Source organism: Tursiops truncatus, chromosome 6 (genome assembly GCF_011762595.2).
Source record: "Tursiops truncatus isolate mTurTru1 chromosome 6, mTurTru1.mat.Y, whole genome shotgun sequence".
NCBI classification, from domain to species: domain Eukaryota; kingdom Metazoa; phylum Chordata; class Mammalia; order Artiodactyla; family Delphinidae; genus Tursiops; species Tursiops truncatus.
This window is the reverse complement of record NC_047039.1, coordinates 76,937,558-76,964,731: the sequence shown is the minus strand read 5'-3', so window position 1 is coordinate 76,964,731 and position 27,174 is coordinate 76,937,558. Positions and strand designations below refer to the sequence as shown.

At 40.7% G+C, this 27,174-nt stretch overlaps 1 protein-coding gene across 1 annotated transcript in view; it reads right to left on the bottom strand.

The window, feature by feature from the left end:
• LOC101315521 (spermatogenesis-associated protein 31D4) overlaps positions 1–27,174 on the bottom strand; it is a 207,807-nt gene that overhangs the window by 49,122 nt on the left and 131,511 nt on the right. The window contains exon 4 of the mRNA XM_033858207.2: positions 4,306–4,457. The gene's annotated coding sequence lies outside the window, so the exon portion shown is untranslated. The remainder of the gene's footprint in view (positions 1–4,305; positions 4,458–27,174) is intronic.

Genomic DNA, 27,174 nt, shown 5'->3' with positions numbered 1-27,174 from the left:
TGATCATGGAATGTCAACATCCATTTGATCAAGATGAGCTCAGTATCCTTCAAAGTTCCATTGAGTGCAGGAAAGCATTTGTGTAAGACCAAAGGTAGCTTTGGGAGGAATACCTTTGAAGTATAAAGGAGTAGAGTGACTGGCAACAGCCACCATAAAAATGGACTAAACAGGGCTTCCCTGGTGGCGCAGTGGTTGAGAGTCCGCCTGCCGATGCAGGGGACACGGGTTCGTGCCCCAGTCCAGGAAGATCCCACATGCCACAGAGCGGCTGGGCCCGTGAGCCATGGCCGCTGAGCCTGCGCGTCCGGAGCCTGTGCTCCGCAATGGGAGAGGCCACAACAGTGAGAGGCCCGCGTACCACAAAAAAAAAAAAAAAAAAGGACTAAACAGTAAACGTCTTTTATATGTGGAACCTAAGAAATAAAACAAATGAATATAACAAAACGGAAACAGACTCACAGATCTAGAGAACAAACTAGTGATTACCAGTGGGGAGAGAGAAGTGGGGAGAGGCAAGATAAGGGTAGGGGATTAAGAGGTACAAACTACTATGTATGAAATCATACACTTCTGAATCTTATTTAAAAAATTAGTTTTCTTTTTCATGCCCAACATTGAATGTGCGTGCAAATTGCTATTTTTCTTTTTTAATCTTTTTTGATTTCAAAATTGGGTAAAACTAAACTTTTTAGGGAAATTTGTAAATATGGTAAAATTATAAAGAAAAGTAAAATATTATTATATCAGACAGGAGAGTGGAGGCTTCTGGGGTGATATCGAAGTTGTATTACTTGACATGGGTGGTATTTCTGCAGGTGCTCACTCCATTCAATTCATTTATCTTTTATGCATTTTGAAGATGCAATATAAAAAATCCAATGTTCAAATTCTACAGTCCATTAACTTGGAGGTGTCAATTACTGCCCTACCCAGTACTTTGCTCTCATTCCCTTTTGCCCAAATGAAGCTGGTTGTGTGTTAAGAGATGACATCTTGTTTTCTAGAAGAAATAGTGAAACTTGTCTGGCCCTCAGTAATATTTCAAAACAGTCTTTTTGTAAATGGGCATGAGAAGATGTCCTTCTTAAGCCGAAGACGAAATCTTATATTTTGTATTATTTAAAATACCTGATACAGTGCTACACAACTAGTATGCATTCATTCATTCATTTGACAAATATTTATTGACTTACCTATCAATAGACTCTCTGGAAAACCACAGCCGTTTACCAACTAATCTGGTAAAATGGCATTTGATAAGTGCTATAAGGACACTCAAGATTCAACAATTTCTCCTGGTTATCAAATTTATTTTGGCTAATGGATATCACTTACTTTCACTCCCATTTAAGTCTTACAAAGGGGTACTAGAGGAGGATCAGCCAGTTAGAAGGTGAAGACTTAATAAAAACTAAAACAGAGGGCTTCCCTCATGGCGCAGTGGTTGAGAGTCCGCCTGCCGATGCAGGGGACATGGGTTCGTGCCCTGGTCCGGGAGGATCCCACATGCCGCGGAGTGGCTGGGCCCGTGAGCCATGGCCGCTGAGCCTGCGCGTCCGGAGCCTGTGCTCCGCAACGGGAGAGGCCACAACAGTGAGAGGCCCGCGCAAAAAAAAAAAAAAAAAAAATGAAATAGAAAGAGTCAGAGACAGGAGGGGAAAAAAAAAAAAAGCAGAGGAATAAGTAGGCAGAAATTGTGCAACCAGCAAGGCCTCAGGGCCCTGCACAGTTTGAGTTGAGCCAGATATTCTTCCTGTTTCCTTGCTTGATCTTTGCTTGATCTCTCCTCTTGCCCATGCCCCCAGTCTGGAGGAGTTAAGCCCAGCACAGATGCCACTGAGACGGTCAAAGCAGGGAAAGGTCCTGGGACCAAAAGTTGGCTGAGTAGGGTGAAAAGTTCTGAGCAGCCCAAAGCAGACAGAGCCAGAAGATAAACATAACCCGTTTTCGAAGGAGCCAAAGGTGACAAGCAGGAAAGACAAAATTACTCATCCAGTCCAAAGGGGTGAGCACGGAGCCAGAAGCTGGCGGGAGAAGGGAGTTAAGAAAGTCAAGTGTCAGGTAAAAGCAGAAACAGAGACTTAAAAATAAATAAATAAAGTGAAATAAAGGATCCAAGACAATAACTGGGAACGATTACTTGGAGTTTGGCACTAGATTTGGTTGAGTACGAGTTAGCTTAATTTAAAAGCATAGGATCTGAGCAGGTACCTTTCCTCCTTCTGACTTTATCTCCCACCTTATTGCCAATCCATTATCAACAAGGCATTTAAAATATTTACCAAACAAAATCTGGAAGCCATTTAGGCAGTCCTGCTAATGAACCAACTTAATTCAGACTGATTCGGCCATGAAGATGACCACATCTACTGAGGACAGCTCTCCCCAGATTCCTCCATTGACTAGTTTGAGAAACAGAGCACTTGAAGAAATGGTATATGTAAATAAGTGAGTTTAGGTTCAAGCAGTCTGAGATGCTGGTGGTTGGAAATGCCTTACTCGTGTGCAGAAAATTTCCTGAGCACTTACTATGCCCCATGCAGCATGCCCACCCAAAGTTCTTTAGATATTAATATTCCAGTGTGTTTAACGTTTAACATTTTCTCCATTTGGTTAAAATCAATGAGATTTTTGTGAGGCGCTTGATCCTTTCCCACCCCAATTTAAACCATAATTTTGTGAAGACTGGGATTATCTTGCCATATTCTTTTTAACCTCCCTAATTTCTAGTCAAGCCTCAAAATATGAAGTATACACTTGGGGCTCTTAGCACCTCAGAGATCACCTCCATTCTACTTGTCCAAAGGTGGGGGTGACTTGCTCAGTCAAAATGAAGCAAAGTGTTTAGTATCAGCCTTAAAATAAGTGGTTTCTTTTTTTACTGTCTTCTCTTTTTTTTGTTGTTTTCCTGCTTTTCAGAGAAGCAGCAACAATAATTTAAACTTTTCCACTATGTGACCTACACTCCACAGACACTGTATAACAACCTAGCCGGTGCTTAACAAAGGACTTGCCTGATCGTGGGTATACATCACGTGTGTGTGTGCTTGTGTGTGTGTGTGTGTGTGTGTGTGCACTTCACACAATGTTGTATGCCAGTATGAGGTGGGAGACGAAAGAAAGTTCGGGCACACTCACATTTATATTAAAGAGATGATAGGACCCACAAAAAAAAGACTTTTTCTGTGATATTAATGTTATATTTTGGAGAGAGGTTTGCAGGGAAGGAAGAGGTGCAGCTAGGGGAGTGGATTCTTGTCTCTAACTATGTAGGGAGGCGCTGGTAAAAAAGACAACTGAAGTCTTTCCCGGAACTGGGATCTTTCATTGAGAAAGGAGAAAATGCAACACTCATTCCTCGCCTCCTTCCCTCCCTCCCTCCCCGCTTCCTTGGTGCCCTTCCAAGGTAGGGCCCGTTGGTGCTGGCTTCTCAGTCCTCCCCCTGGGGAGGCTTGCCAAGGCCAAGAGGGCCAGATGGGGCTGCTGGCAGAGATGCTGCTGATCCGGCTCTTTCTCATCCCACTTTCCGTCTGCCAGTGCTTTTGGTGGTGGTGGCAGTGCCTCATCCTGATGAGGTTAGAATTACCACTCTGCAGCGGGTGGTGTGTGTACCAGCAAGCATCCTGTTACATTCACCAGCTACCCTCTACCTGCTCTGGGCTGGAATGTGCCATTATCTCGCCACTCCCATTTTACACTTCACACACCAGCTTTCTCTCACGACGGTTATTTGATCACTAACCACTCGGAATATCATGATCATCAGCTCATTTATTTTTTCTACTTTAAAGGATGGTGCTGGGGTTCGCAGGGAGCAGCCACATCGATTTCCACGTTCGCCAAGGCATCCGAGTGTGAGCTGCCTATCACAGTGCTGACTTTAACAAATGCTTATTATTGTGATCATTATTTAGCATTTATATAGCTCCTCACAATTGTTTACCCATTATTCCTCAGAGCACCCCTCTCAAGGTGATCAGTATTAGCAACCCCCATTGCAGAGGCAATAAATCAGGGCTCCTGGAGAGGATTTTAGGAATATCCACAAAAGGACACAAAATGAATAACCACACAACTGGTGGGGCCTGGCCCTCCCTCTAGCACTGAACTTGATGAGTTCACTTATTCCACCATTCTGTTTAGCAGACTTACACAGGGTGCGCTCCTCTTGTAGGATACAGCTCAAGTATCCTGAAAGGCCTTCCCTGGCTACCCTATCTAAAATAGCGTGGCCTCCCCAAGGCGCTCACTATCACATTCTGGTGTTTATGAACTTCACAAAAGTCCATAAACAGAACTTACCTGATTAGTCTTCTTATGTTCTTGTTTATTGCATGTCTTCACCATTCAAAAAGGCCATCTCCATGACAGTAGCAGTCTTGCCTGGGTTGTTCATTGCTGTATCCATCCCCTTTGTTGAAAGTACCTGGCATACAGTAGGTACTCAATAATGCCTGTAGAGTGAATGACAATGACAAGAGTCCTGTAAATACTGCTACTCATGCATCATTTCCCGTGCTTTTTCATCTCTTCCTGGACTTCTGGATATAATCACATATACAGTCCATCATTCTTAATTACCCTGGCACTAACGATCTAGTCTGTGGATGGCACAGGTCCTTGCCTGACTCTCCTTCTTGGGTTCCTTTCCTCTGGAGATTCCTCCAAATCTTTCAGTCATTTCTCGCCTTTAGTTGAGAGGGGTCAAGAAGAGAGTAGAGCAATGAAAGTTCTACTCGACAATTTTACTAGTTCTAATAGCTTTGGAAAGGTACAAAGTTGAAATTATTGAATCAAAGGTTTCTTTTTCACCTGATTTGTGGATTAAAACAAAAAATCCATCTATGTTATATATGCAATACAGTGAAAAGTGCTTTGAAGAAGTTAAAAGCACTATATAAATGTAAGATATAATTATGTATGCATGTAGTCCCAGTAACCTTGGTAATTGAAAGTTGGTTATACACTTAAGGCTTAGTTTTTTTTAATTTATTTATTTTATTATTGGCTGCATTTGGTCTTCATTGCTGCACACAGGCTTTTCTCTAGTTGCGGCGAGTGGGGCTACTCTTCGTTGCGGTGTGCGGGCTTCTCATTGCACCAGCTTCTCTTGTTGCGGAGCGTGGGCTCTAGGCATGCGGGCTTCGTAGTTGTGGCACTCGGGTTCAGTAGTTGTGGCTCACAGGCTCTAGAGCACAGGCTCAGTAGTTGTGGCACATAGGCTTAGTTGCTCAGCCACATGTGGGATCTTCCAGGACCAGGGGCCAAACCCCTGCATTGGCCACCAGGGAAGCCCAAGGTTTAATTCGCGTTTTTTTGTGTGTTTTTTTTTTTTGCTGTATGCGGGCCTCTCACTGTCGTGGCCTCTCCCGTTGCGGAGCACAGGCTCCGGACGCGCAGGCTCAGTGGCCATAGGCTCACGGGCCCAGCCGCTCCGTGGCATGTGGGATCTTCCCGGACCGGGGCACGAACCCGTGTCCCCTGCATCGGCAGGTGGACTCTCAACCACTGCGCCACCAGGGAAGCCCGGTTTAATTAGTTTTGATTGAAGAGTAGCTCACACTTTTCTGATGAGTAGGACCAGGGAAGCTCTTAGAAAATGTGCCTTTGGTTGTTTTTCAACCATTAAATCAAGATAAAGCTTGAAATCCCTTCAAAGCCTAAAAGGTTGGAAGTAATGCTGATTTCTCATCAACAGATAAGAATAGACAAGTGGTACGAAGCATTTGTGCTTCCTTGCTTCAAATTTCAGACGATGAGAATACAACTCCCCCGTAAAAACTCTTAGGCTGACCTTGAAAGAAAGACCCTCTGGATAATCTAAAAATGGAGTTTTCTTTTTAAAGGTTGTCCTTAATGTTCTTTATAGTGCTATGTGCAGCCAGAAAATGGTTTGCCTTTTTGTTTTAAATACACCAAATCAATGAAATACCTTGTATTTGATAACATGTGCTGTTGCATTTGGGCCTCACTACAACTCTGTCCATAGATATTATTGTTGACACTTCATAGATGAAAAAAATGGAAGCAAGGCCATTAAATGTTTTCCCAAGTCTTAGAGGAAGTCACCAAGAAGACTGATCTGACTGAAGTCTCCTGACTCCAGTTTAATATTCTCCACAGTAATATTAGAAAACCACATTGGAAAGGAAAGACTCATTCCTAGTACTGCTGTCATAGCACCAAGCTTCAAAGGTCAGGTAAATGTTTTACTTTATGGTTAAACTGGCCACACTTACTCGGTGTGTACTATATCACAGGCCCTGTGCTGTGCCCTGGGAGGTTGTGGAGAAAGTAAAAGATAGGTTAGATTTCCCTGGTTGTTACAACCTAGTTGGGATGGGAAACACACACATACAATCATTGTTGTGATACAAGGGAAGGGTGCGCATGCACCAGGAGAGATGCAGAGTTCTACAGGAGCAGGGAAAGGGCAGTATCTGAAAACATTCCACAAAAAAAATCATCTTTCATTCCAAGATGAACTTGGCACGAAATCAAGATTTAATTGAGGATATACTGAGAAAAATGAAGAGGGGAATGGGGTGTCTACCAAGTTTTACCTACTGAATTTTGTCTATAAAATTTCACCTATTCAAATTGTATCTACCATGGCAAGATAATATTGTTAAATTACTTTTAAATAGAATATTAAATATTTTCAAATTACCTTTAATAGATAATATTTCTAAATTACTTTTAAATAGAAGTAGTTGCATATTAGTTATGTAAATAGAAGTAAGCACAAGAAGAACTAAAATAGAAGTGGCTAAAGTGGCCTTCCCTGGGGAATGGAACTGGGGGGATAGAAGGATTGGGGTTGCGAGGTGGGGTAGGGCTTGTCATGTTTCTTTATAAATCCTTCAAAACTATTTGATTTTAAAGTCACAGGTATGAATTACTTCGATAAATATTAATTTTTAACTGGCCTTCAAAGAAATGAGTAAGGTTTCTATAAGGAGAGGGAAGGCGGGGGGGCATTCCTAGCAGAGGAGCCAGCATTAACAGAGAGAGAAGGCCGGAGAGCAGAGGCAAGGGGGAGTAATCCATTTGGAGAGCGAGCGTGGGTACACCTATACCTACATGGATCGGGAAACAGAAGCTGTTGCTCTATTGTAGAAGGACATACAAACACATGGTTACATGGTCGCTGACAAGGAAGGCAATAAAGGGTGTTGAACAAAGAGGTGACACGCTCAGAACTGAGCTTGATATCAGCAGTGGTTCTCACTTTTGAGATTATGTGCCTGTTAAAATTGCTGGGTCCCATGGCCAGTTTCTTCTTGAGTGAGGCCCAAGGATTTTCATTTCTAATAGTTAAGTTCCCAGACAATGCTAATGCTGCTGGTCTGGGAACCACCATTTGAGAACCAGCAACAGAGTAATGTAGCAACAAGAAGTCAAGACTAGAGTAGCATGAAAATGAAGGTAAAGAGCCTATTCCAACAGGATAGACCGGAAGGAATGGAGCCGTGACTAGGAAGCTGATGGTGGGAAAGTACAGACCAGCAGTCAAGAGAACAGATCAACTGCTTCAAAGGACAGGGGAACCGTTGGGCCTGTTCTGGGTCATTTCAAATCACAAATCGTTGGTAAATCTCCAGTGCCTGGGCCAGGTATACAAGGAGCGCTTGGAATTGGTTTTTAGAATAGAAATCCTGTCTAGAAATTAAGGTGTGAGTTTCATCTTACTTTCCCCTCCTCCCACATCAATAACCTCATTCTAGTGCAATTTACGTTGCAAAAGCTTCTTCCAGGGAGAGCATCCACAGCTGCACCTAGTCAGCAAGTGTATCTATCAGAACATGTAAAATTGTACTAAAACTGATTTCCTTATTATTTAACTTTAGAACATCCTTGTGGCTAAATAGTATTCAAAATAAATTTGGAATACAGGAAGCACCCATCTCTACAGACTGGGACAAAAATAATTAACTCACTCTAGCCTATAAATACCCATGAAAACATACATGAATCCTTTATCCAACCAACGTTCATTGAGTATCTACTATGTGACAAGCACCGTGGACGTGCTTAGAGACAAAGGGAAATAAAACATGGGCTCCACTGACAGCAGTTCAAAATCTAAAGTCTTCTTCCTGTGCTCTTAAATCTGCCTAAGGACTGTGTTTTGTTTGTAATAAAAATTCTAAATCAGGAACAGAAGAAGTTAGCTTTTCTGCCTAACTTCTGCCTAACCTAATTGACTGCTTCTTGTTGTCTGATTATTCAACTGAAGAGAACGCTTCGGTCCTGGGTTATTTTACCAAGCTCAGATATATTTTGCTGACACATAGAAGGAGTCTGGGGAGCATCCAGCACCCGTTTACCTCTGGCCTTTAAGTATAGTGAGCATTTTATCACTTACACCTTTCAATGCCCAAAGAGAGTACCACTTGGGGTTTTTAAAATATCGTTTCCTTTACTACCTCCCAAAATAACAGGGTCACTTCAGGACCAGTAAGTGGTTGGCACTGTGACAGGTTTCCCAGAAGTACTAATAGTTCTGGAGAGGAGCAAGTATTTTCACAGCTGCAGGCCTGGGTGCTGAACTTTCTCCTGTCAGTGAGAATCATGTCCCAGTGAAAATATAGAAGTGGAACTGACCGTCAAAGGGATAAGGTGACAGGGAGTGTTGTTTACTCAAGTCAGAGAGCAACCAAAAATGATTTCTGCTGCTGGAACAAAACAAAGACAAGGGTTGAAGGTCAACTTCCTCTTTTATTTTGGCTAAATAAAAAGCACACCTAAGCAGCCTTTCTCAAATGTTTCGGGTCTGCTAACAATTTCAACTCTATAAAGACCCCACATATTATACCAGTCTATAGTTCTTGGGCACTGAAGGGAAACAAAAGGGAAACTGTTCACTCTCATTAGGATTAATGAAGTCATCCACGGCACCCAGTTCTTCTTCCCCGATGCCTAACCTCATCCATCTCCAAATGTTAGGAATTTCATTCGTTAAAGGCCACTCACGTCCTTCCACATCATTCCACCTTGGCCACCACCATCATAGTCTAAACTGATGTCATCTCTCTCGTAAGTTACTGCAAGACCCTTCTACTTGGTCTCTCACATCCTGTTTAGCCCACTCCAAATCTGTCTTTACATTAATTCACAGTAACTCACTAATTCACAGTATTAGTTCACAGTAATTCATTCACAGCACTCTTTTGGAAACTCAAAACCACTAAAGTCTAAATACCCCACACATACACATAAAACCTAGCCTAAATTTTTTCTCTGGATCCCCATTGCTCCAAACACTTAGCTGGTAGATTAGGTCGAGAAGCTCTGCATAATCTGTGCCTCCCACCCTTTTCCCTTTTCTTATTGCATCATGTTCCTCCCTCCTCACTCCCTCTGCTCTCCTCACCCAGATTCCACCGCCTGGGAACATTTCTCCCTCCCTGCTTTGCCAACTTGTCTCTCCTACTCACCTTTTAGCTCTTAACTCATATCAGCTCCTGAAGGATGCTTAAGGAATGCCCTCTCTTCCCTGGTTAGGCCAAATCCCCATGTTTCAAACTCCTCTGACATCATCAACCGGCTCATGAACCCTTCAAAGAATGTATCACAGGACATGTATATACTCTTGTATGATTGTTTAATTTCTACCTGGTCTCCCCACTAGACTGTAAGATCCGTAAAGGCAGGAACACTATCTCTTTTTGCTTACCATTGTATTCCAGAGCCTAGCACAGTGTCTGGCACATACCAGTTACTAAATAAACACATTCAGAAGGAAGGAAGGAAGGGAAGGAGGAAGGGAGGGAGGGAGGGAGGGAGGAAAGGAGGGAGGAAGAATGTATGGGTGGCAAATGGATACTACTAAAATAAGAAAGAGAAGGTCTAGCATTTTAAATGAATGATAATAATAGGTAACACATCTTGAACTTCCAATGTTAAGTCTTAAGATAAATTTATTCCTCATGACAACCCTGTGAGGTAGTTATTTTTATCATCTTCATTTCATAGATGAGGAAACTGAACTACATAGAAATTAATTACTCAAAGTCACATAGCTAGGGACTTCCCTGGTGGCGCAGTGGTTAAGAATCCGCCTGCCAATGCAAGGGACATGCGTTTGAGCCCTGGTCCGGGAAGATCCCGCAGGCCGTGGAGCAACTAAGCCCGTGCGCCACAACTACTGAGCCCGCGTGCCACAACTACTAAAGGCTGCACGCTCTAGGGCCCACATGCTGCAACTACTGAGGCCGCATGCTGCAACTACTGAAGCCCGCACGCCCAGAGCCCATGCTCCACAACGAGAGGCCACCGCAATGAGAAGCCCGTGCACCACAACAAAGAGTAGCCCCCACTTGCCACAACTAGAGAAAGCCCGTGCACAGCAACGAAGACCCAACACAGCCATAAATAAATAAATAAATAAATAAATAAATAAATAAATAAATTTATTAAAGAAAAAAGGAAGTCACACAGCTAGCAAATGTAATGTACCTCGTAACTGAAGAGATATTATGTTCATACATAACCACAAGTAGCCAATCTTCTCTGGGAACCGTTTTGCCCAACCACTTTTAAGGGTTTTAGCAACCACTGCTTTTAAGGGGCAGGGATTTATCTTATTTGGAATAGGACTTTGAAAGTAAAAAACTCTGTATCTTCTCTACATGTCAAGCTCCTCAACAGATGAACATCAGAGAAAGTCTTATCTGGATTTCAGCAGCCTCTGTGTCACTTTTCAGGTTGAAGTTTTTCTACATGAATGTAAGGATGGGCTGATTAAAATGAGAACATTGTAAAGCAATCACCCATCCTCACCTCAGTGTTGGCTCTATTGCTTTAATGTGCGCAGCACAGAAATTGACATGCTAAATGGATGAAAGAAAGAAACAGAGCGTGTTCAGCACATGGGAAGAAAGACTGAAACAGAGATATATTTGTTTAGAAAAGAGAAGATGAAAAGGAATGTGCTGCCCTCCCAATATCCACAGGAAGCCGCTCTCCGTGCGCGCCACCATAGATCAGTTTATTCGGGGCTCAACCTGGAATAAAAGCATAATGTTTAGACAAGGCAAAAGTTTCTGGGGAAGGGAGGAAGAGCAACAAATGAAAATAACTGAACTTATTTGCAAGAGGGAACTCTAGATGGAGCAGTTCCCTCTATCTGAATTTTTTCTGGCCATGGAATCCTGATTCCACTGGATTAGTATCTATTGGAAAGATGACTGGTAGGAATACCTTAGCTCTGTGATAGGAAATAGAACTGGATGATCCACCACTTACAAAATAGAACCTGACTCTGTGGATGGGATCCACGTAAACAGGGGAAGGCAGAAGATTAAGAGGAAGAGGAGGGAGAGGAGTTATAGTAGGAAGAACTCCGAAAAGGTGCCCAACAAATGGGAGTGTACAATCAAGTAAGATTCGGGGCACAAGTACTGGAGTCCAACTGCCGGGATTTAAATCCAGGATCCACTCTCTACTAATTGTAACCTCCCTAAACTTCCCATCTTTAAAGTTGGGATTATAATCATAGCTGGCTCAAGGTTTTTTAAGGATTAAAGAAACTAATCTTTGTTAGCTTCATAGCAATAGTAAATGCTCAATAAATATTAGTGCTACTGATGCTGGTGAAGACGATCTCACCTCATAACATAAACTTGAAGTATTAGCTATGTTGAATAACGTTGGAATCCATTAGAAATAGTCAGGAATAATGCTATATTGGACTCTCTTCTGGAGCAGGTCATCACCTAACAGTGAGCTTTATACCTTCAAGGCAGAAACTCAGGGTAAGACGCTATCTTCCAGAAACTGTCCATTATAGGCTTGTCTTATGAAATCGTTTTCTTCTCTCCCTCTTTTAGTGTTCACGCTCCATCTTTTTTCTCTTGGCTTACTTTTCTACTTCATACTCTCTTTTCCAGTCCTTTGAAACCTTTGCTCCTCTCCCCATGCAAGGATCCTGTTGAGACAGACTAAGCAGATCTGTTTCCTCTATGCCTTAAAAGGCAGGGGGCCAAGAGGGAAAAATGTTTCCTTTGGGCGGATGCCAAGGAACTTCGGGCGTGGGGGTAGAGTTTTTAATGACACAGTAAGAAAGAAAATATTTATGTTTCATTTTAATTGAACTTTTCTTAAGCTTACTACATTTTAGTAGGTGAAAAAAAAATCAACATATGAGAATGCTGAGAACGAAAATACACATAGCTCTGGCTTCCAGCACAGAGGTAGAAAAAGCAAAGGGAAGTCTAGCAGAGGCATCCTATGGGAAGAGCTGCCCCACCAAAAATCTCAGCTTAGCAGCACTGTCTTCACTTCATTTCCAGGATCATATAGATCCTGTTTGACTGACCCATAAAATTAGCAAGATAATGAACAAGCTCATTACTTTAAACATATCTCTATCTGCTGGGTCCACTGAAGTACCTTGAGAAACAAGTTCATAGGGTGTCACACGCAGTTAAACCTGGAAAAATAAGCATTGTGAAATGAGGTGGCTTACTTTGTTAGGTGACTCTAGAAATAGCTACTGTTGTCACTGTTTCCTAAGCATCTGCTTTGTGCTATGTACTCTGCTAACTATTCATATGATCTCATTTAAACCTCCCAACAGCTCTGTGAAGTTAAGTACTGTTAAGCCTTTTTTACATATGGGTGACATCAGGCAATTTACTTGGGTCACACAGCTGATGAATAGTGAAGTTGGGATTTTAACCAAGCCTGAAAGGACACCAAACCCGGCACTGATACTGCAATATCAGATGCGGCCCCACCTGTACAGTTATCTACCTCTAACAATACCCGGAAAGGCTCATTATCTTACGATTTATGAAGAAAACAGAGTAGCTGAGTATGAGAACTAAGTGTGTGTGTGTGGTATAATTAAATGACATGCAGTGTCATTGTTCTGTTAAATGAATCATAGTAGGACTAGGATAGAAACATACAGCTCCTCCCACTATTCCCAACTAAAAGAATGCTTCTGTTCCTTGTTAAGTTTCTCTCCTCCCTGGGTTGTCTAGCTTTTCCTAATCCATTTGTGTGTGGACTGCCAACATTTACATTCCAGCTGTGCCTCAGTTTTATCATCTGTATAAGCAGTACTGAACTCAGAGAGCTATCAAGATTAAGAGAGTTAATAGATTTAAAACACTTGGTGAAAAATCTGAAAGTGAAATTAAGAAAACACTCCCATTTACCATTGCAACAAAAAGAATAAAATATCTAGGAATAAACCTACCAAAGGAGACAAAAGACCTATATGCCGAAAACTATAAGACACTGATGAAAGAAATTAAAGATGATACAAATAGATGGAGAGATATACCATGTTCTTGGATTGGAAGAATCAACATTGTGAAAATGACTCTGCTACCCAAAGCAATCTACAGATTCAATGCAATCCCTATCAAACTACCACTGACATTTTTCACAGAACTAGAACAAAAAATTTCACAATTTGTATGGAAACACAAAAGACCCCGAATAGACAAAGCAATCTTGAGAAAGGAAAACGGAGCTGGAGAAATCAGGCTCCCTGACTTCAGACTGTACTACAAAGCTACAGTAATCAAGACAGTATGGTACTGGCACAAAAACAGAAATATAGATCAATGGAATAGGATAGAAAGCCCAGAGATAAACCCACGCACATATGGTCACCTTATCTCCGATAAAGGTGGAAAGAATATACAGTGGAGAAAAGACAGCCTGTTCAATAAGTGGTGCTGGGAAAACTGATCAGCTACATGTAAAAGAATGAAATTAGAACACTCCCTAACACCATACACAAAAATAAACTCAAAATGGATTAAAGACCTAAATGTAAGGCCAGACACCATCAAATTCTTAGAGGAAAACATAGGCAGAACACTCTATGACATAAATCACAGCAAGATCCTTTTTGATCCACCTCCTAGAGTAATGGAAATTAAAACAAAAATAAACAAATGGGACCTAATGAAACTTCAAAGCTTTTGCACAGCAAAGGAAACCATAAACAAGACGAAAAGACAACCCTCAGAATGGGAGAAAATATTTGCAAATGAAGCAACTGACAAAGGATTAATCTCCAAAACATACAAGCAACTCATGCAGCTCAATATCAAAAAAACAAACAACCCAATCCAAAAATGGTCAGAAGACCTAAATAGACATTTCTCCAAAGAAGATATACAGATTTCCAACAAACACATGAAAGAATGCTCAACATCATTAATCATTAGAGAAATGCAAATCAAAACTAAAATGAGATATCATCTCACACCGGTCAGAATGGCCTTCATCACAAAATCGACAAACAATAAATGCTGAAGAGGGTGTGGAGAAAAGGGAACACTCTTACACTGTTGGTGGGAATGTAAATTGATACAACCACTATGGAGAACAGTATGGAGGTTCCTTAAAAAACTAAGAATAGTTTAAAACTAAAAACTAAAAACTACCATATGACCCAGCAATCCCACTACTGGGCATATACCCTGAGAAAACTATAATTCAAAAAGAGTCATGTACCGAAATGTTCATTGCATCTCTGTTTACAATTGTCAGGACATGGAAGCAACCTAAGTGTCCATCAACAGATGAATGGATAAAGAAGATGTGGCACATATATACAATGGAATATTACTCAGCCTTAAAAAGGAATGAAACTGAGTTATTTGTAGTGAGGTGGATGGACCTAGAGACTGTCATACAGAGTGAAGTAAGTCAGAAAGAGAAAAACAAATACCGTATGCTAACACATATATGTGGAATCTAAAAAGAAAAAAAAAAAGAAAATGGTCAGAAGAACCTAGGGGCAAGACATGAATAAAGATGCAGACCTACTAAAGAATGGACTTGAGGATATGGGGAGGGGGAAGGGTAAACTGGGACAAAGTGAGAGAGTGGCATGGACGTATATACACTACCAAATGTAAAATAGCTAGCTAGCGGGAAGCAGCCACATAGCACAGGGAGATCAGCTCGGTGCTCTGTGACCACCTAGAGGGGTGGGATAGGGAGGGTTGGAGGGAGGGAGATGCAAGAGGGAAGAGATATGGGGACATATGTATATGCATAACTGATTCACTTTGTTATAAAGCATAAAATAACACACCATTGTAAAGCAATTATACTCTAATAAAGATGTTAAAAAAAAAAGCAAAAAACTTAAAAAAAATAAAACACTTGGAAGAGTGTCTGGCATATTATTGGTATTTTGGAAATGTTACCTATTAGCATCATGCCACATCCTTGAAGAGGGATCACATTCCCATTTGAAGAACTGACTTTAGTCCCTATTGATGGATTTGCTAAAAAATACGGACATTATCAGGATATTGCCAAAGAGACTTTGCTTCTCTCCAAAGCATCTGTAAAATGCTCTTACCTGACTGGCTTATTAACTGCCCAGAAAAGGTTCCCTCTTGTCCACAGCTGCCTGTAGCTCCTAGTAACCTCTGAGGAGGGTGAGGGTGTGTGTTTTATGCCCTTTGCCACACTGAGATGGCGGAAGATGTTTTCAAGGCTGATGGTAACAAGAATCACCTCATGTTTGTGGTCAAATCTGCAAATGGATTTTTTTTCTTTTTTATGACGGGCATGAGACCTAAAATTCCATGGAATGTAGCAACTTAGGAATGCTTCTGTGTAACGTTAAGCTTAAACAGGCCTTGGAAAGATAAAAAAAGATACCAATCCCAAATTGATCTGCCTTTGCCATACTTCTTCAAAAGTTTTTTCTATCTATTTTGGAGCATCCTGACTTATGGAGAGTTGCTTTTCAAATCCCATGCCTATTTCAAGTGTCCATTAAGTCTCAGACTCTTCACATTGAATCACCCAGTATAATGTTCCCATTCTACAAATGAGAAAACTGAGACTCAAATGGGTTAAGTCAGTGCCCCTCATAATATTTTTCCTCTGATATTTTGTCTTATCAAATTCATCTTTCCCAAATTTTAAAGACTGCTCACCCCTCTCCAATAAAGATATTGCTAAATTTTCTAGCAAAAACTCCTCAGTTATCATTTGTCTTGATAATATATGGAGGCTGGGGGGGGGGGGGCTTTCATTTTCATATTTTTTAATCTTTTTTTTCTCATCTAATTTTAACTCCTTTGTTTCCCAAGGGGCATTCTGTTTTTATAGGTCAAAAATATTTTGTATTGGCAATTTTATATGTTTCAACCTGATAACGAAAAGTCAAATACCGTCTCTATTTCTAGGTTTATGTAGTCACTGGTACTGTGAATTTTGCTTCTTGCTTCTGTATTTTCTTGGCATACAGTATACTTTAAAGTAAATATTATAAAGTCAAAAGATTTTCTGTGTAAATAGCAGTAAAACATGCACAGATATGAGCTAAATGACCATTAAATATACCCCTTGAATCTCAGTCTCTCACATCTAGGGCATCTATTTTGGGGTCCCCAATACCTCCCTGCCTTGTCTGACACAGACACAGTAAGACACCAAGGGGAGAAAACAATCTACTAAAGAAGTCCAAACCTGTTGCGGGACTAGTCAGAGAACAATAAATTAAATTTACAGCAACAGGAAGTTGAGTGCTATGCCTGGCAATGACCTTGACAGCAACCCAGGCTTGGGAAGAGGTCAGAGGTCATAGTAGACCTCTCTCCTCATCTGGACCAGCTGCTCCTTCGTATGTAGACAATGGACAGAGAGCGCCAAGTTTATGATGCCAATGTGTTAGTGACAGTGCAAAGTTAAGTGTGAGAAGTGTCAGTGAATGTGACTGTGGCATCTACGTTCGTTTCCGCAGAGGAAGTCCCATGCATTTGTGATTCAAACCACTTATCCATCACACGGTGGTTGGAAAACCACAAGCAAATCACGGGTCCCATCAAACAGTTCTTCTGCTGATGTATCCATAAGACAACAAATTGGGAGGATTTCCACAGTGGTAAAAGTTTGAGGAAAGTGATTAAAAGCCACTTCAAACCCAGCTTTTAAAAGCATGAATAAAGCAGTAATTCAGTATCAGTTTCCCCAGGGGCTCAGAGCCAATTCTTTCAATCCAGTGGGGGTGAATGTCAGCACAACGGCTACCTGTGGGAGGTACAACAGCAGTGCCACCAAGCCATGGGCTCAGGCACACCCCAGTTAAAGCCTCACTGTGCCACTCCCTGCTTGTGTCACCTCGGGCAAATGACCCCACTGAGACTCAGTTTCCTCCCCTGCAAAATGGGAGATACCTAAGTCCTAGTGCTGATGTGAAAAATAGTGGTACCTGGTCATCAGTGTTCTCAAAAGATTGTAGAACAGTGCCAGGCAGGTAGCAGGAGGTCAATAAACAAGAAGGATAAGAATTGACACCTATTTGGTGCTTGCTCTATGCCAGGCACTGTTTAAAGAACTATAAGTGTACCGTTTATTTATTCCTCTAAACAACACTAAGGCCAGCAATAATACTACCTGTGTTTCATAAGTGAGGAAGACTGAGGCACAGCAGTAGGTTTCCACATCTAGCAAGGGAATGAATCGGTCCTCAAACTCAAGCCGTCATCCAACCCCAAAGCCAATGCCCTTCACCAATGAAAATGATATCAACAAATTGACTGGGGAGGAACCAAGATGGTGGAGTAGAAGGACGTGCTCTCACACCCTCTTGCGAGAACACCAAAATCACAACTAGCTGCTGGACAATCATTGACAGGAAGACACAGGAACTCACCAAAAAGGATACCCCACATCCAAAGACAAAGGAGAAGCCACAGTGAGACGGTAGGAGGGGCACAATCACAGTAAAATCAAATCCCATAACTGCTGGGTGGGTGACTCACAGACTGGGGAACACTTATACCACAGACGTCCACCCACTGGAGTGAAGGTTCTGAGCCCCACGCCAGGCTTCCCAACCTGGGGGTCCAGCAACGGGAGGAGGAATTCCTAGAGAATCAGACTTTGAAGCCTAGAGGGAATTGATTGCAGGACTTCAACAGGACTGCGGGAAACAGAGACTCCACTCTTGAAGGGCACACACAAAGTAGTGTGTGCATCGGGACCCAGGGGAAGGGGCAGTGACCCCACGGGAGACTGAACCAGACCTACCTCCTAGTGTTGGAGGGTCTCCTGCAGAGGCGGGGGGTGGCTGTGGCTCACTGTGAGGGCAAGGACACTGGCAGCAGAAGTTCTGGGAAGTACTCCTTGGCGTGAGCCCTCCCAGAGTCTGCCATTAGCCCCACCAAAGAGCCCAGGTAGGCCCCAGTGTTGGGTTGCCTCAGGCCTAACAACCAACAGGGAGGGAACCCAGCCCCACCCATCAACAGTCAAGTGGATTAAAGTTTTACTGAGCTCTGCCCACCAGAGTAACAGTCAGCTCTACCCACCATCAGTCCCTCCCATCAAGTCTCTTAGATAGCCTCATCCACCAGAGGGCAGACAGCAGAAGCAAGAAGAACTACAGTCCTGCAGCCTGTGGAACAAAAATCACATTCACAGAAAGAGAGACAAGATGAAAAGGCAGAGGGCTATGTACCAGATGAAGGAACAAGATAAAACCCCAGAAAACCAACTAAATGAAGTGGAGATAGGCAACCTTCCAGAAAAAGAATTCAGAATAATGATAGTGAAGATGATCCAGGACCTCGGAAAAAGAATGGAGGCAAAGATTGAGAAGATATAAGAAATACGTAACAAAGACCTAGAAGAATTAAAGAACAAACAAACAGAGATGAACAATACAATAAATGAAATGAAAACTACACTATAAGGAATCAATAGCAGAATAACTGAGCCACAAGAATGGATAAGTGACCCAGAAGACAGAATGGTGGAATTCACTGCTGCGGAACAGAATATAGAAAGAAGAATGAAAAGAAATGAAGACACCCTAAGAGAGCTCTGGGACAACATTAAAAGCAACAATATTTGCATTATAGGGGTCCCCAGTAGGAGAAGAGAAAGAGAAAGAACCAGAGAAAATATCTGAAGAGATGATAGTCGAAAACTTCCCTAACATGGGAAAGGAAATAGCCACCCAAGTCCAGGAAGTGCAGCGAGTCCCATACAGGATAAACCCAAGGAGAAGCATGCCGAGACACATAGTAATCAAATTGGCAAAAATTAAGGACAAAGAAAAATTACTGACAGCAGTAAGGGAAAAACGAAAAATAACATACAAGGGAACTCCCAGAAGATTAACAGCTGACTTCTTAGCAGAAACTCTACAAGCCAGAAGGCAGTGGCATGATATACTTAAAAGTGATGAAAGGGAAGAACCTACAACCAAGATCACTCTACACGGCCAGGATCTCATTCAGATTCGACGGAGAAATCAAAAGCTTTACAGATAAGCAAAAGCTAAGAGACTCCAGCACCACCAAACCAGCTCTGCAACAAATGCTAAACGAACTTCTCTAAGTGGGAAACACAAGAGAAGGAAAGGATCTATAAAAACAAACCCAAAACAATTAAGAAAGTGGTCATAGGAACATATATATTGATAATTACCTTAAACATGAATGGACTAAATGCTCAAACCAAAAGACACAGGCGTGCTGATTGGATACAAAAAGAAGACCCATCTGTATGCTGTCTACAAGAGACCCCCTTCAGACCTAGGGACACATACAGACTGAAAGTGAGGGGATGGAAAAAGATATTCCATGCAAATGGAAATCAAAAGAAAGCTGGAGTAGCTATACTCATATCAGATAGACTTTAAAATAAAGAATGTTACAAGAGACAAGGAAGGACACTACATAATGATGAAGGGATCAATCCAAGAAGAAGATATAACAATTATAAATATATATGCACCCAACATAGGAGCACTTCAATACATAAGGCAACTGCTAACAACTATAAAAGAGGATATCAACATCAACACAATAATAGTGGGGGACTTTAACGTGGCACTTACACCAATGGACAGATCATCCAAAATGAAAATAAATAAGGAAACAGAAGCTTTAAATGACACAATAGTCCAGATGGATTTAATTGATATTTATAGGACATTCCATCCAAAAACAGCAGGTTACACTTTCTTCTCAAGCGCACACAGAACATTCTCCAGCATAGATCACATCTTGGGTCACAAATCAAGCCTCAGTAAATTTAAGAAGATTGAAATCATATCAAGCATCTTTTCTGACCACAATGCTATGAGAGTAGAAATGATAAACAGGGAAAAAAAGTAAAAAACACAAACACATGGAGGCTAAGCAATACGTTACTAAATAACCAAAAGATCACTGAAGAAATCAAAGAGGAAATCAAAAAATACCTAGAGATAAGTGACAAGGAAAACACGATGATCCAAAACCTGTGGGATGCAGCAAAAGCAGTTCTAAGAGGGAAGTTTATAGCTATAAAAGCCTACCTCAAGAAACAAGAAAGATCTCAAATAAACAATCTAATGTTACACCTAAAGGAACTAGAGAAAAAAGAACAAACAAAACCCAAAGTTAGCAAAAGGAAAATCATAAAGATCACAGCACAAATAAATGAAATAGAAACAAAGAAAACAATAGCAAAGATCAATAAAACTAAAAGCTGGTTCTTTGAGAAGATAAACAAAATTGATAACCATTAGCCAGAATCATCAAGCAGAAGAGGGAGAGGACTCAAATCAATAAAATTAGAAATGAAAAAGGAGAAGTTACAACAGACACCGCAGAAATGCAAAGCATCCTAAGAGACTACTACAAGCAACTCTATGCCAATAAAATGGACAGCCTGGAAGAAATGGACAAATTCTTAGAAAGGTATAACCTTCCAAGACTGAACCAGGAAGAAATAGAAAATATGAACAGACCAATCACAAGTAATGAAATTGAAACTGTGAATAAAAATCTTCCAACAAACAAAAGTCCAGGACCAGATGGCTTCACAGGTGAGTTCTATCAAACATTTAGAGAAGAGCTAACACCCATCCTTCTCAAACTCTTCCAAAAAATTGCAGAGGAAGGAACACTCCCAAACTCATTCTATGAGTCCACCATCACCCTAATACCAAAACCAGACAAAAATACTACAAAAAAAGAAAATTACAGACCAATATCACTGATGAATATAGATGCAAAATCCTCAACAAAATACTAGCAAACAGAGTCCAACAACACATTAAAAGGATCACACACCATGATCAAGTGGGATTTATCCCAGGGATGCAAGGATTCTTCAATACATGCAAATCAATCAATGTGATACACCATATTAACAAACTGAAAAATAAAAACCATATGATCATCTCAGTAGATGCAGAAAAAGCTTTAGACAAAATTCAACAGCGATTTATGATAAAAACTCTCCAGAAAGTGGGCATAGAGGGAACCTACCTCAACATAATGAAGGCCACATATGACAAACCCACAGCAAACATCATTCTCAATGGTGAAAAGCTGAAAGCATATCCTCTAAGATCAGGAAAAAGACAAGGATGTCCACTCTCACCACTATTATTCAACATAGTTTTGGAAGTCCTAGCCATGGCAATCAGAGAAGAAAAAGAAATAAAAGGAATACAAACTGGAAAAGAAGAAGTAAAACTGTCACTGTTTGCAAATGACATGATACTATACATAGAGAATCCTAAAGATGCCACCAGAAAACTACTAGAGCTAATCAATGAACTTGGTAAAGTTGCAGGATACAAAATTAATGCACAGAAATCTCTTGCATTCCTATACACTAATGATGAAAAATTTGAAAGAGAAATTAAGGAAACAGTCCCATTTACTATCGTAACAAAAAGAATAAAATATCTAGGAATAAACCTACCTAGGGAAACAAAAGACCTGTATGCAGAAAACTATAAGACACTGATGAAGGAAATTAAAGATGATACCAACAGATGGAGAGATATACCATGTTCTTGGATTGGAAGAATCAATATTGTGAAAATGACTCTACTACCCAAAGCAATCTACAGATTCAATGCAATCCCTATCAAACTACCACTGACATTTTTCACAGAACTAGAACAAAAAATTTCACAATTTGTATGGAAACACAAAAGACCCCGAATAGACAAAGCAATCTTGAGAAAGGAAAACGGAGCTGGAGAAATCAGGCTCCCTGACTTCAGACTATACTACAAAGCTACAGTAATCAAGACAGTATGGTACTGGCACAAAAACAGAAATATAGATCAATGGAACAGGATAGAAAGCCCAGAGATAAACCCACGCACATATGGTCACCTTATCTGTGATAAAGGAGGCAGGAACGTACAGTGGAGAAAGGACAGCCTGTTCAATAAGTGGTGCTGGGAAAACTGGACAGCTACATGTAAAAGAATGAAATTGGAACACTCCCTAACACCATACACAAAAATAAACTCAAAATGGATTCAACACCTAAATGTAAGACCGGACACTATAAAACTCTTAGAAGAAAACATAGGAAGAACACTCTTTGACATAAATCACAGCAAGATCTTTTTTGACCTACCTCCTAGAGTAATGGAAATAAAAAGAAAAATAAACAAATGGGACCTAATGAAACCTCAAAGCTTTTGCACAGCAAAGGAAACCATAAACAAGACGAAAATACAACCCTCAGAATGGGAGAAAATATTCGCAAACAAATCAACAGACAAAGGATTAATCTCCAAAATATATAAACAGCTCATGCAGCTCAATATTAAAGAAACAAACAACCCAATCCAAAAATGGGCAGAAGACCTAAATAGACATTTCTCCAAAGAAAACATACAGATGGCCAAGAAGCACATGAAAAGCTGCTCAACATCACTAATTATTAGAGAAATGCAAATCAAAACTACAATGAGGTATCATGTCACACCAGTTAGAATGGGCATCATCAGAAAATCTACAAACAACAAATGCTGGAGAGGGTGTGGAGAAAAGGGAACCCTCTTGCACTGTTGGTGGGAATGTAAATTGATACAGCCACTATGGAGAACAGTATGGAGGTTCCTTAAAAAACTAAAAATAGAACTACCATACAACCCAGCAATCCCACTACTGGGCATGTACCCAGAGGAAACCATAATTCAAAACGACACATGCACCACAATGTTCATTGCAGCACTATTTACAATAGCCAGGTCATGGAAGCAACCTAAATGCCCATTGACAGATGAATGGCTAAAGAAGATGTGGTACATATATACAATGGAATATTACTCAGCCATAAAAAAGAACGAAATTGAGTCATTTGTTTAGACGTGGATGGATCTAGAGACTGTCATACACAGTGAAGTAAGTCAGAAAGAGAAAAACAAATATCGTATATTAACGCATGTATGTGAAACCTAGAAAAATGGTATGGATGAACCGGTTTGCAGGGCAGAAGTTGAGACACAGATGTAGAGAACAAACGTATGGACACCAAGGGGGTAAAACTGTGGTGGGGTGGGGATGGTGGTGTGCTGAATGGGGCGATTGGGGTTGACATGTATACCCTGATGTGTATAAAATTGATGACTAATAAGAACCTGCAGTATAAACAAACAAACAAACAAACAACTAATACGAAGCTTTCTTTGAGTTATTTGTATGATAATATGTTAATATAAATGTTTCAGATATTACATGAAATTTCTAAAAATTTTATATGTTCTGGTTTAATGTTATAAGTCATAATTCTAGTTATTACTTTAAAACGTAAATCTCAGAAACAACTAAAAGAAACAAACAAACAAACTGACTGAGTCCTTCCTTTCTCCTCCCTCTAGCTCCCTTCACCCCATGGAACCCACACTCCATGTCCTCAGAGGGGAACCCAGGTCTTTTAGGAGTTTCTAACCCTTGCTGACACTGGGCTCAACTGTTCTGGTTGGCGGGGGGTTCCAGAGTCTTTCCAAGGTTTGCTCTGGCACTGAGCCTAACCTTTTTTTGTAACTGATTTACTCTACCCAGAAGTCAGGTTTGGCTACCTTCTGTGAGAACTGGCTAGACTCACGAAATACTCGGCTGGCCAACCAGAAAATTAAATAAGAAAGTCATCAGGCCCTGAAGCCTAATTCTCAAAAGCCAAACAATTTAGAACAATGAGTCACAGAAATCTTTCAAAATAGAAATAGTTGTCATGCAGTGTTTAAGTTCTTGCAGCATAACATAGTATACCGGCTAAAAACACAGTCCGAAAGCTGGGGTTCTAGTCCCAGCTCTAGCTGTGTAACCCTGAGCAAGTGTCTTAACCACTCTGAGATATAGTTGCCTCTTTTAACACATGGCAACAATAACAGGCCCTACCCCAGAACTTGGTCTGAGGATTAATGGATCAACATACGTAAATACTTTAGAATATGCCTGCCACATCATAAGAGCTAAATATTAGCTTTTATTATTATTATCTTATCATGTTTCGGTAAAGGTATACAGGCTTTGCAGCAATATCTTTACAGAATAATTTTGCTGAAGCTTTATTCCCTTTGAAAATGGTTTCCCCATTTTTACCATCTCACTACCAGCCACCACCCAACCCCTAAAAACCCCTCCCCCCATCTCAACTTTTCCTTAAAAGCAAAGGAAATTACATTTAAAAGCCTCACGGAATTACAACACTCAACACGCTCATAAAAGTCAGGAAATGCAAAAGTTAGAATTCTCTGAAGACATTAACTCAGAATCGCGGCTCTGACACAGTTCAGAGGGCTCCAGTTCAGCCTCGTGGAGTTCCCGCCAGAGAGCTCTGAGGCCTTCACCAGCTGCCCCTCCTCACCAGCTGCTTGCTTCTAGAACCTTCCTACGGACACTGCTGGCCTCTGGACCTGCTACTTCAGAGATACTACTCTTGCTCCAGCCTCAGAACCACCTCACAGAGCAGCGTTCCTCAGTTGGGGGAGCATCAGAATGCCTGGCAGGCGTGTGGAAACATGGACGGCTGGACCACTCCCAGAGTTTCTGAGTCAGGAAGTCTGGGGTGGGGCCTGAGAATTTATATTTCTAATAATTGCCCCTGTGATGCTGATGCTCAGGACCACACTTTGAAAATCACTGCCATGGGTGTTTCTCTCACTTGAACCCAGTCCTCTCTCAAATCCCATAGACCCCTACCCGCTGCACCAAAAATGGAATGAAAAATTCCGTTCATGTACGTATATTACTTCTCAACTTTTTGAGAGATGTAAAACACATTCCGTTCAAACCCCAATGCAGCCTTGACAAAACAAGACTCACCTCATTTCAGCTGCTTCACTCCCTCCACCCACCCACATTTATCCTTCCAGTCAGTTTCCACCTTTGCACAGATGGTCAGGATTGTGTGTGTGTTTATACATCTCCAGCCATGCTTGTTTACATGTACACATTTGTGTTTCTCCTTCCCCCCCATTAAACTATAAAGTCCTTGAATGTCTTTCTCTCTAAGGCTCCACAGCACCTGATACTAAACACACAGTGGGTGTTTAACACATGCAGTTGACAGATAAATGTTGACTATCTTATTGTATCTGGTAAGCAAAGTGAAAGTTGCCATGAGAACTTTCAACTTTGCATCAGAGACCAAAGTGTGTTTATTTTTGCAGCATTAACGTAGCCAAAAGATGACTCTCCACTCACACATAAATATGCGATATGTTGCCAATGAGCATTTTAAATTGCTTTGATGCCATTCTCAGAAATACCATCTGGGCCTCTTCTTCTCACATAGTTATCAAAATGAGTAATTTAACGTGGGGGAGTTTGCTGCATCCTTATAGGGAATTGCAAGAGATACAAGTTCTAGAAATATTAGTGTAATTGTCATCTTTTATTCTATGGGACATTCATGTATGGGCACCAACTACATCTCAATCTTTTCAGAATTAAATAAAGGAATGATATTAATCCTGAATATTTTCAGAGTTAATAGTTAACCCAGAGGTTATTACTATGTACTGATTTACAAATCACATGAACTTAAATCATCAAAGGATGAGATCATTACTGTTTTATCTCTTGAACAGCTAAGAGTTGAACTGCACTAAGTTAAGGACACAGTATATTATCAGTCTTTCCCAAGCAAGCAAAGGCTATTAGGGAGCCAATCAGAAAGCAAAGCTTCCGTCTCAGTGTCCTCTGAGGTCTAGAATATACATTAACCATAATGACATTGGAGGTCAAATATTTACTCAATTCTGTTGAAAGAAATCAGTGTTATACCTAGTCCTAGTTGATGTAACAATGTGTGGTCTTTTAAGATTTTTTTTTTAAGGATTTGATGCTACATCTAACCTTCTTCTGATCCTATTCTTCTCTGATCATTAAATTAAGGAGAATTTCACTGGTGCATGCTGAACACTTGGTTTCTTTCAGCTTAAATCTTTCTAAAGTTCAACCAGGGACCAATAAGGAGTCTTAACTGAGAATAAGTGTAGGTTGTTTCTGAAGTTTTTTAAAAGTGATTCCATTCTATTGTTACTTTCATAATAAAACGTAGTGACATCTGGGTTGATTTCTTTCCCTGATCTAATTCCCACCATTGCTTTTTATCCACTCAGGTCAGGTCTTGTTTTATAAAAGAAGCTGTATTGGGGCACTTGACCTAGCCTTTTCTTACACATACCACATAATTACAGGCAGCACACTTATCCCCTTGCAATTAATCTTTTCCTCCAGAGAATGAGGATGGTAGAGGATAAAGAGTATTCTCTTGTCCTTAAAGGTTAAAATCACACTTTGCCATATCACATAACAGATTTCAAGCCAGTCAGACTCTTTTAATTTTTTACTTAATTTTTTGAGATATAATTGATAAATAGCATTGTATACATTTAAGGTGTACAACATGTTGATTTGATACATTTATATATTGCAATATAATTACTACCTTAGCGTTAGCTAACGTCTCTATCACATCCCATAATGATCATTTCTTTTTTGTAATGCGAACAATTAAGATCTAGTCTCTTAGCAACTTTCAAGTTTATAATCCAGCACTGTTGACTAAAATCACTCACATTAGATCTCCAGAACCTATTTATGTACTAGTTGCAAATCTGTACCTTGAACAACATCTCTCCAATTCCCCGATTCCCAGCCCCTGGTAACCACCCTTCTACTCTCTGTTCTTATGAGTTCAGGTTTTTTAGATTTCACACACAAGTGATATCATATAGTATTTGTCTTTCTCTGTTCAAGCAAGTCAAACTCTTGGCTCATTGGAATAGCTTTAAAAATCAAAAAGGCAGGTGTTGCACATTAAAATAAACCACAATCAGCTATGGTTAACGAAGTTGGGAAAAGAGTTCTGATCCTCCTCTGCTATGCCAAAAGCACAGTTAAAACTGACTTCAAAGGA